A 9,523-nucleotide genomic window follows, 5' to 3' on the forward strand; every position below is an offset into this window, starting at 1 on the left:
TAAGAAGAGGCACCAGCAGGCTTGTTTGGACTTCTTCATCTGTTTTCTTTCTTTCTTTCGTTTCTTTCCTTCCTTCCTTCCTTCCTTCCTTCCTTCCTTCCTTCCTTCCTTCTTTCTTTCTTTCTTTCTTTCTTTCTTTCTTTCTTTCTGCTTGGGTTCAGGCACCCTGTGTTCAGATTGAAAATTTCAATATCTCAGCAGCTTCTCAGTTTGTTCAGGTGGTCCCAAATATAAAGGCCTTATATAAAGTCAGCAAGCAGCATCTGTTATTACTGGAGATGTTGATTGGGCGTTTGGGGATCCCGCTTCCTGATCATTTCTCCTTTCTTCTTTTTGCCCAAAAGGACCCGATGCCGACAGCCACCCAGCTTCAGTGCACCCTTTGTTTGCTGGTTATTTCCCATTTCACTTGGGATAAATAGTTATAAGAACAACTTGAGAGGTATATTGGTCTACACAAAACAGGAGAAACATGGAATAGTCCCTGGAGAAGTAAACAAGGGAAGTAAGTATGTGAAAATTCTTCATTGAGGGATGTTTAGAATGTATTTTGAGACTTCTGGAATCTTTGCCTCTGCTCCATTTTTGTTTTCCTAGCATCTAGGAGCATTTCTGAGTACTTCACTATGAATGTGCCTACAACCCATTTTACTGATGAGGAAAGTGAGGCAGGGAGAATTGCTCAAACTCATATAGAAAATTTTGGAGCCAGGATATACACCCAGACACTCTAGCTCCAGTGTCTACCCTCTAAACAGCTCTAGCTACCCTTCTTAAGGGATCCTGCATTTCCCTTCATGTCCTTTTAAATGCCTAACTACCATATAGCTCCTTTTTAATGCCTTCTGCCTGATTCTTTTTTGTTGCCAGTGTATTTATTTATTTTGAGAGAGAATCCCAAGCAGGCTCTGCACTGTCAGCGCAGAGCTCTACATGATGCTTAATCTCATGAACTGTAAGATCATGACCTGAGCCAAATCAAGAGTCGAACACTTAACTGACTGAGCTACCCAGGCGCCCCTCCTTCTGCCTGATTCTTGACCCACTGGGCCAGAAGGTGACTCACTAGAATTCTCCATGAAACATTTCCAAGGAGTAGAGGCACCCCCAGAAGAAGGGGATCTTTGTCCTCCTCCCTGGCATGGTAGTGAGCCACAGGGGCCATGAGATTGGTGGGAACCATCAATATATACATAAAGGAAAAGCTTACTCATTGGCTGAGCATCAGTGAAAGGGTTGGTGTGCTAGTGTCCAAACAATCCAAAGGCTCTAGAGACAGAGGCAGAGAGGTGGAATTGAGGTCAGGACTAAAACGGGGGAGGAGCCCTTTTAAAGAGAACAGTGGGTGACTGGGCAGCAGAGGGAAAGAGCACAGACCCCGAGATCAGGGGACAAATTCAGATACAGCTGATTGCACGCACCCTATGTGTATTCGCACGCAAGCCGCTTAACCTCTTCAGCAGTATAAACAGCTGCCTCACAGCTCTGCTGTTGTAGTAAACGGAGCGATGTGAATTACATGTCTAATACAGGCTATGGCCACAGCAGGCTGTCAGTCCATGGCAGTTTTTGAGAGCCCTTTCTCCCCTTGACCCGCCAACTCAGCCTCCCTTTTTCCTTCTTAGATCAGGCTGCTGTAGAAGGATGGAAACTTTCTAGAGTTTGGCTGTTTGCACATGCTGTTCCAAGTATGGCAATGGTTGGGAAAAAGATCTTGGGGTGGGTTATTTTTGGTCATTAGACATATCTTGTAACATTTGATTTTTCTAGCAAGAAGCCACCTATGGCTGGTAATCAATACAGTCAGCATGCTTTCCCTTTGTCCATAATGTGGCTGATGCTGATCTGAAGGATGGGTCAGAGGGGTGGGGTGGGGTCAGCTTGCTGACTCCTGTACAGCCTGACCCTCCCTCACCAGGGTGCTGGCCACTTTTACCTCTGTCGGTTTAGAGACTTTTGTGGTTTGGGTACTTTTGTTTCTGCAGGATAAGGGGTTCTGATTAATGTCCCTCCAACAAGCTAGTTTGCCTTTTTATAAATAATCTCAGCTTTATGCTGTTTTGTCCGTAGCTTAAACCTTGTAGGCTCATCCGTCTGAATTTGTTCTTCTCCCTGGGGTTTGCCAACATCTTCATTTACAAGTCTTCTTCAGATTTCTTTCAGGGGTCTTTTGTTCTCTTTTCCATGTTGTTAGCTAGAACGTAAAATTAAATCTAAAGTGAGCAAGCACTGACCCCAGGACACCCTGCTGAGCACCTCTTCTGGCAGGAGACTTGCCAGAGTCTCACCTTTCCTTCATAATCTTTGGTTAATATTCAACCCATGTGACTTGCTCTCTCTGGCCATTTGAACCATGTTAGCAATTAAAGTTTCGTGAGTTTCTGTGCAAAATGCCGCAACTCAAGTCCAAAAATGCAGTGTCTGCTGTGTTTCTTTCCTCCTATCATACTTACCCTCCCTAAAACAAAAAATAAGCTCTCACGTCCTTGTATGCTTTGTCCTTAAGCAAGCCTTTTTGCTTCTTTCCTGAGGTTTCTACTGTCCTAGATATATTTACAAATTATATCTTTACTTATGACTGTTGCTAAGTACAGACCTACAGGTGCTGGTTAATTTCAGGACAAATGTCCAGGCATTTTCAGTTTCCACTTCTTTCCACCCCTCTGCTAGCCAATAAACCCTGAGAAATAATGAAACCTTTCATGGATTTCTTACCTGGGTCTTTGGACATCCCAAACTATTTGTTACCTGGCTCCTTTGATTTGTAAATGTTCAGGGTGTCCAACACCTGCTTTTTGTGTTATTTTCCATCAGCTCTGTTTGTAGAGTCTTTGAAGTCATACCATGGCATCCAATTTCTTTTATGTAGAACAGCCTTTATCTGAGAGCAGTGATTTTTAGCTAGCGCTGCACATTAGAATCCAAGGGGGAATCGTTTAAAAATACAGATGCCCAGGCATCCCCTCCCCCCAAGGTATTCTGATTTAGTAGGTTTGGGGTGGGCTTTGTCTGTCTTTATGTGTTTTAAAGCTCCTGAGTTGGTTCTAAAGGCACCCTGGTGTAGAGCCACATACCAGAGTAAGTCCCAGGTCGGCGGTGTGCACAGCGGCACCCTGGCTGGCTCCAGCTAAACCCTGGGCTCTGGGCCACAGACACCCTGGGCCCTGGCTTCTATTACCTTACTCTGACTGGAGGAGGGTCGGTCTGAGCTGGAACATGTAAAAGTGAGGGGTAAACGAGAAAGGAGAGCTGTCCAGGTGGAGAGAAGAGCAGCATGATGGGCACAGAGACAGGGAAACAGAAGGTCGGCAGTGGTGGGGGAAGAGCCGGCTGACTTGGGACGGAGCACAGGCTGCCTGGTAGAGAGTACCAGGGAGCAGTGGGGTAGGCCAGCCCTGAGGCGTTGCCAGGCAACAGGCAGCGAATCCCAGTGACATCACCTGTGTACATAAAGCCGAGTCCTATTTTCTTCTCTTCGTGATGGCCAAGACCGTCTATTAGAACACAGGACTTTTTGAAGCAACTGAGAATGCATTTTGCTTTGTATGCTATTTCTTGGGGTGGGGGGGCTATAATACTGACAGCTTCCTCCACACATTTTGTCCAGAGGCCTGGCTCCTGCTAGGGTGATGTCCTGGACCTCTGCCCCAGGTCCCCTCTCCCACCTCTTGGCCAAGGTGACCAACAACAGCAAACACAGGTGGGCCTCCCTATCGGGGTGGGGTTGCTGCCAATGCCTATTTTATTTTATTTTTGCTGAGATTTATAGATTTCCCTTACAAGAGGAGGAGGGATACGATAAGGAACGAAGAGCAGGTTTGTATTTTAATTTTTCCCCAATGCATACGGACAGGCATTATTATCCACAGTTTATGGCCAAGAACATCGAGTTTAAAAGAGGTTAAGTAGCTTGCCTACAGTCACAGGATAATGAGTGGTGGAACGAGGGTGGAGAACCAGGTCTCTCTGGCCCCACACCTCTGCTTTTTCCATTCTACCACTTGTGCCTGTCTGGGTGGAGGATTGGCCGGGGGCTGTTGAGGCATCCCCCCGTGAGGTTAAACCTCATTTGTATTTTTAATCAGACACTCGTGTCTTACGGCACGTCTGGGCTCATTGGAGGCTTTGGGGCATATTTGAGGCAGCTTAAGGTGGATGTAGCGTCTGGGGGAATTGATAATGAGGTTAAGCTGGGATGGTTACAACTTTGCTTCTTGTGCAGGTTTGCCCAGGGCTGCCACTCAAGCTGAGTTTTCAGCTTTCCTTTGGCACCTGGAACATCTGCTCTCGCCAGTTCCATCTTGTCTCCCTGCTTGTGGAGCAGGAGAGGGAAACAGGTGCAGCTCTGAAGATACTCTTGAGTTGTTTCAGGTGATCCTTTTTCTCAGGATGTTTTTGGCTGGTATTTCCCTTTCTTGGGATTCCTGGGAACATCTAAGGGATGGATGAGCCTACAGGACTGCTGTGTCTGGCGGTGGCGTTCTGTATGCCAGGTTTGGAGGGCAATCTCCTAACAAATCTCTGAGCTGCTAGAATATAGTTTCCGTGAGGGCAGAGTCTGGGTCTCCATATCCTTAGCACCGAGCAGAGTGCCTGACCTAGAGTGAGAGCTTTAGAAATAGGTGTTGAATAAACATAGGTGCTCCTGTTCCACGTGGAATTTTCTTTAATTGATGGCCCTGCAGCAAAGAGATTTCCCCAGGTCTATGAATGGAGAGGAATGAAGTCCTCTGTACTACCCTTATTTTTCAGTTGGTTTGCTTGTTTCGTCATGCAGTTACTTTAGGATCCCTTCATCCCTTTTAGTTCTTTAACCAGTTCCCCTGGGCATGGTCCTGCCTTTTAATCACACTACAGAGAACAATCTGGTGAAGAGGGAAGGAAAGACTGTCAGCACGACCTTGGCCACTTACTGAGAATACCAAATCGTGGGCTCCGTTTGCTTTGAGGGACCCCTCATCCACGGCCAGCCCAGGACCTCCTTGGTTAGAAAGGACAAGGAGGGCAGCAACAGGGCCTGATGCTTCTCACTAAAGGGAGGGCACAAAGAAGACGCACAAAGGGCTCTTCTCTCCTTGGAGCACGAATGGAGTCTCCTCCTTCCTCAGAATAGGCTGTCTTCATGGGAATTTGGAGTAGTGGTTAGGGATGATGTGTCTGCCTTAAATCTCACTCCTTAAAACCTTCAAATTATGCATTCAGGTGCAATGCAATAACTTGCAAATTATGCATTCAGGTGCATTCAATTGAACTATCTTGAGGGTGGGGGTAAAGAACTGGGAAAATGAGAATGTTTGATTTTTATTCAGACCTAGAAAATGTCAGGGGATTGGCCGTGGAATGGGGTCAGATTCTCTGAACGGCCCTGTTGTGGATGGGCTCTACAAAGTGAGACACTATGCCCAGCGGATGATTTGAACATGAAACATAACTTCCCATCACTATTAGTTGATCCAAATATAAAATCGTATTTTTAAAAAGCATTCCCTCCCCCCTTAGTATTAGGGCTGGGTCACTCCTTCCTATTGCCTAGAAATTCTTGGTGCTGTCATCTGAGTGAATTTCTTTTACTGGAATTCTTTTCCTCTAATGCTTGTGATAAAGGCCTGAGGATTATAAGGTTTTGAGGTGGGAATGATCAAGCAAATTCCTTCTCCCTGAATTGTCGAAGTAAGCCAAAGAAACCAGACATCTTCAAGAGTTAAGTTGTTAACTAAGAAAAACCAAGCAAATCAAAGCAAACCAAGGGAAAGCAAAGGAAAGCAGACTAAAACCACCCATCTCCAAGATACTTCCCCACCGTGGAATGGCATTCCAGATGGCCGTAAGGTACCTTCAAATTTTAAATTAATACTAAATTCCACTCTACATCAAGCTTGCCAAGCAGTCATTTATGCCATTCTTGAAATATCCAGTGCTGGAGATCTCACTGTATTTTATTTTATCTAAAAGTCAGTCTGGCTGTGAGATAGAATTTTACCCAAACAAAATTTGACTGTGTTCTTGGATTTTCCTCATACATGCACCATGGGGTCATCTAATTTCTCTTACACTTTATAGTTCTTTAAGGGATATGTTTATGAACCATTTATAATTCTATAGTTCTGCATTCCACTGTTTTCACTTAAATTATATTGTGAACATTTTCCCACATCACTACATGTGTTTCAAAAATATGAATTGTAATGGCTACAAAGGATTCTCTATCATTATTTTAGTTATCCCCTCTTATTGAACGTTTAGGTGTTTTATAGTTTTTATAATGTCACAACAGCAAACTCAACTCTGCTTTCACCTCTCATTATTTACTTAAACTATCTTGAATGTGAGACTATGGGGTCAACGTGTGTGAATGCTTTTAAGGATTTGTGTGCGTATTGTGTTTCGGATCATGCTCCAAATAAATAGACTCTGAGCTAGAGATTTGTGTGTAGGAAATTTACTAGGGAGTGCCCTCAACATCTGTGAGACAGTGAGGGGAGAAGTTGGATAGAGGAAGAAGTTGAACTATGGTGTATTATAATAATGACTTCAGCTGATCCTGGGGAGATCTGGAGTTTAGAGGTCCCTTTAGAATTGTCCCAAACTGAGGCAAAGGGGCTGAGCCTTTGAGGCCTGACCACTCATTGGTTGCAGGTGCCTCTTGTAAAGAGGGAGCAGGTACAACCTTAGATGAGGTATCTCCTTTTAGCCAAGGGCAATTCCTAGAGAAGGACTCAACTACTAACATTCAGCAGCTAATGGTCCTGGCAACTGGGGGAATAATTGCTCAGAACTGAAGAGGAGAATCAGGTAATGTATCACAGCATCCACTGAAGTGGATAACCCTTGCATCTCTTGAAGTCACTGGTTTCTTATAAAAAATCCATTCTATCTGGGAACAGATCCTCTAGAATTATGGTCAATCTCTTTTCCTAGGGAGATGTGCAAAAGGAAATTTAATGGGAGAAATTATAGTGCTCATTGATGCATCTGTTCTCAGGCATACCTGACACTCATCAAATCCTTCCTCTACAACCCATTGTAGACTTACTCCCCCTTTAGCTAGAACTTTGGCTGATCCAAAGGGTTACCTGGTGGGTGACCCAGACCTTCATCCTTGAAAGAGATGATCATCAAGCTCTGGTCATCAAGCTCTTCTCAAGCCGTGACTCCTGCTTTTATCTATTTATCATTGAAGTTGGTTAGGGGATTACCAAGAGAGGCCCCAGAGGTCCTTCTCATTGCCAAACATAGTCTTCTCTACCCTCATTGTGCAAAAACAGTCCATCTTCCTTCTGATGACCATGGTCAGTTGCCTCTGCAAGGGTGATAATGTCTTTCCTTGCCTGTTGATTTCTTTTTTTAAAAAAAAATTTTTTTTCCAACATTTATTTATTTTTGGGACAGAGAGAGACAGAGCGTGAACAGGGGAGGGGCAGAGAGAGGGAGACACAGAATCGGAAACAGGCTCCAGGCTCTGAGCCATCAGCCTAGACCCCGACGCGGGGCTCGAACTCCCGGACCGCGAGATCGTGACCTGGCTGAAGTCGGACGCTTAACCGACTGCGCCACCCAGGCGCCCCCCCTTGCCTGTTGATTTCTTGGCACAAGAAGTCCAAAGTGCCTGGGTAGCAACCCAAGTTTTAAGTTTAATGGGATTCTTGCAGTGCCCCTGGTGGAAGTATTTATGTTCTTGGAGTCAGAATTTCTATATCCTCAGAGCCAGGAATTTATGGAGGGAATTCCCCGGGTAGATCATTGGGTGGTATGGTAGGTGGAACTACCATACTTTTATCTGGAACCATGTACTCTATATAGAGAAGACATGGTCCCATGTAATACTCATGGATTAAAAGGGCTCACTGCATCCTAAAGGATGATGCCCCATCCTGAAGCAGGAACTGTAATATGCTTCAGTAACACGCTAAGAAGACTGTTTCTTCATCCTGTAAAATCAAAAGCTACTGTGTATGTGACAAGACCGGTGGATCCCATGATCGTGTGCTCACTACTATTCTTCCTTTGTTTTAAGTGAGTTCCTTGGTGTGATGGGATATTGTGTGGGATCTTGTGTTAGTGAACTAAACATGAGGTAAGCCCTCAGATAGTGATACTGGATGAGGGTCTTTGGGCAGGGAAGGCAAACCTATACCCTGAATATGTTCTGATTTCATTCAAATTAGATTGCTGACCCTCTCATGTAGGAAAGGGTTCAATGTAATTAGTGCACCCCAGAGCAGCTGGTTGGTGTCTTTGAAAAATGGTTCTGTATACCAGGGACTTGGCAATGATCTCTGTTGCTATAGTCTGGACATTCAGCAGCAACAGTAGATATGTCAGCTTTTATTGTAAGTTGGATTTATGCATAGCCTGTATCCTTGCCACCATGAACTACCTTGTTCACATGTCTGTTTTATCAGCTCTGGGGTGGCTAATGAGGGAAGCTGTCTGACATCAACTAGCCAAGTCATTCTGTCTACTTGATTGTAAAGTGCCTCACTCATGGTGAGTGCTTTTTGGTGGGCATTAACATGGGATACAGAAATCTCTGCACTTCATGCCTGGTTCCATATTCTTCTTCCCCAGATTGACTTGTTCCTCATCTTTTAATTTTCCTCCTATCAGGTCACTAACCAACCAGCCAAGTTGCTTACCATTGCTAATATGTTTATATGTGTTTCACAAAGTGAGTGACCGAGTGCATCTCCAGAAGTCCATTGGGAGGATGTCCTCTCACTACTATCTATCAGGGTCAATCTCGGGTGGGCTGAGAACACTAAAGTCCATTTCTGGCTTGCATTTGTCATAAGGCTGACCCATCTGTGAACAAAGCTTGATTTTTTTTTTCTCCTCCATCAGCTATACATCCAGGACCCCCATGCTGCCATAGTAACAGTGGTGAATGTCTCTGCATCAATCAGTCTTCAAAGTGTTAGGAGATTCCCTTTTCCTCAGGTTATGGTTACTTGAGTAAATGGCCATAAGACCCTTTAGAGAAGACTGAGGTAATCAGCACCTCACACACTTGCTATGGCATTGCAGGATCATTCTGTTTGGGTACCTGGCCTCTCCTACAGTCAAAAAATAGATCTGAAAACTGGTTTAGCTCCGGAAACTGGGCAAGAGATCACAGCTTTTTGCCCTTAGCCTCCTGATCATCCAGTCTTGGTTTCTTTCAACAATACAGGTTGAGAAATATTTGCATTGACAACTCCTCTTTCTTGCCCTTAGGGATTCCACATTCTATTAACTATTCCATAACTCCCTCTGTGTTGGGCATCCTGGCTGTCACTCCAGTTTTGCTGCTCAAGACAATTACTGAGTTCTTCTTGTTCCTGACAGTTAAGTGCTGTTATTTGGCTTGTATTGTGTTTATTGTTTCCTTTCATCTCCATTGCTTTCAGGGAGCCCAGTTCTGTAACAGCGTCTGCATCTGCTCTGGTCAGCCCAACCTACAGAGGACAGTCACTGCGAAGCTTCTCACCGCTGCTTCTGCTCTCCACAGTACATTTCTCATCACTCTGGTAAATGCAGTGTCCTC

At 44.7% G+C, this 9,523-nt stretch overlaps 1 long non-coding RNA gene across 2 annotated transcripts in view; it reads left to right on the top strand.

Annotated features, from left to right (window-relative positions):
• Positions 1–7,387, top strand: part of LOC123385981 — a 33,993-nt gene extending 26,606 nt beyond the window's left edge. For both annotated transcript variants that reach the window (XR_006599321.1, XR_006599323.1), the window contains one exon: positions 345–7,387. This is a non-coding gene — a long non-coding RNA (uncharacterized LOC123385981). The remainder of the gene's footprint in view (positions 1–344) is intronic.
• The last annotated feature ends 2,136 nt before the right edge of the window (positions 7,388–9,523 follow it).

The sequence above is a fragment of the Felis catus genome, chromosome B3, assembly GCF_018350175.1.
Source record: "Felis catus isolate Fca126 chromosome B3, F.catus_Fca126_mat1.0, whole genome shotgun sequence".
NCBI lineage: Eukaryota > Metazoa > Chordata > Mammalia > Carnivora > Felidae > Felis > Felis catus.